Source organism: Oryctolagus cuniculus, chromosome X (assembly GCF_964237555.1).
Source record: "Oryctolagus cuniculus chromosome X, mOryCun1.1, whole genome shotgun sequence".
NCBI classification, from domain to species: domain Eukaryota; kingdom Metazoa; phylum Chordata; class Mammalia; order Lagomorpha; family Leporidae; genus Oryctolagus; species Oryctolagus cuniculus.
Window position 1 is genome coordinate 91,135,723 of NC_091453.1, and position 1,503 is coordinate 91,137,225.

The window sequence follows — 1,503 nt, forward strand, 5'->3', positions numbered from 1 at the left end:
TTGGTTTTGTTTGCTTGTTTTTAGAAATTCCTTTGGCACCCGGGTCTTGAGAACTAAATATCATAGCTGCTCCAAGAAAGGCTAGCAAATGATGAAGGTGATTATTACTTTTTGATTGACTACAACCAAACATTCCATTATGAATGGTTATAAAGTATTTTCATTAACTAATGAAAGCCATGCCCTGCAAGGTAACGTGAAAAAATTATATAATTCCAGGGCAACATATACAGTATGACCGCGATGATGTTCCACACACACACACACACACTCACACATTCTTACACAGAAAGACACGGAGTGGTTATTACTGGTGGTTTGTTTTTATTTTCTTCCTTACAATTTTCTGTATTTTCTGAACTTTCTGTAGGCAGGATTGATGCTTTTCGTATCAGATGGTCTCTTCTTGTTCTCTTCACCACAGGTCAGTCGGTATATGTAGTAGCAGGCGCCAGCACCGACCACCAGACCCGCTGCTATCAAGCCCAAATTCTGAGTACAGCCCATGCTGCAGATGGTGCGACCGTCTCCTGGAGCTCCGTTAGGCTCGCGAGCGCCCTGGGAGCGGGAGTTTGAGGCTGAAGTGAAGCTGGATCTAGGAGAGGGAGTGTTGGGGTGGGGGGTGGGGACGGGAGGGAGGAAGGAAATGAGGCTTTGGGCTTCTCCTTCTGCATCGCCCGGCCACCGGGGACAGACGGAGCGGCAGACACAGCAGACCCAATCGAGAACCAGGTAGGAAGAAACGCGGCTCAGCGTCCAGACTGCCAGGCCTGGATCTCACAGTCCCCCCACGGCTCCCTCTTCACCGCTTCCTCCCCGCCTCCTTCTCAAATCATGGACGCCAAACAGTGCTGCTGCCGCCACTGCCCTGCCTTGTGCCAGGCGCGAATGCCAAACAGGCTGAGTTCGTTCGCGTGTCCCCATGGGGAAAAACAAGCGCCTTCAAACTTGAAAAATCGTGCTAGTATCCGCTACCCCGAGGAGTTTCCAACCTACACCCACCCTCACGCCGACCCACAGGGATCGCGGCCAGTGGTTGCCGCCTCCTCCTCCCCTACCCTTTCTCCCCCTCCTTCTGCCTTGGCCAAAGTCACGCCGCCGCCAAAGAAACAGGGAGCTGGTACCTGAGCAGAAACCGCTATCTGGATCCAGACTTGAGCGCCTCAGCTCCTGGTCACGTGAAGCCACGTCACTGGCAAATTCGGGTCCCCATTTCCCCTCCCATAATTAGCAAAGCAGAGTGCGACCCGCCTCTCCCTCCTGGCCTTCCCTCCCCCCACCAGCGCGCCTGGCTCTGTGGCTCTTGGTCTTTTTAACCTTGTGCACACAACAAAAGTGCTGCCTTTCTCTGATTACTGGAAGAGCCAGTAATCTTCTCCAGAGCTCCTGGCCATTGCCATTTCTCTGGGGAAGGGCCCCGTCCTGTCCTCTGCTCCCTGCACTCCCTCCACCTCTTGTCTTTGAGGTCGCTACTGTGCAGTCCTGAAAATATCTGGAAATGGG

General features: G+C 53.0%; 1 long non-coding RNA gene across 1 annotated transcript; it reads right to left on the bottom strand.

Annotated features, from left to right (window-relative positions):
- Window positions 1-304: 304 nt before the first annotated feature.
- On the bottom strand, window positions 305-1,503 carry LOC138847626 (uncharacterized). The gene is made up of 2 exons (XR_011385504.1): window positions 1,125-1,503; window positions 305-595 (listed from the first exon to the last, which is right to left on the bottom strand). It is a non-coding gene; the product is annotated as an uncharacterized lncRNA (long non-coding RNA).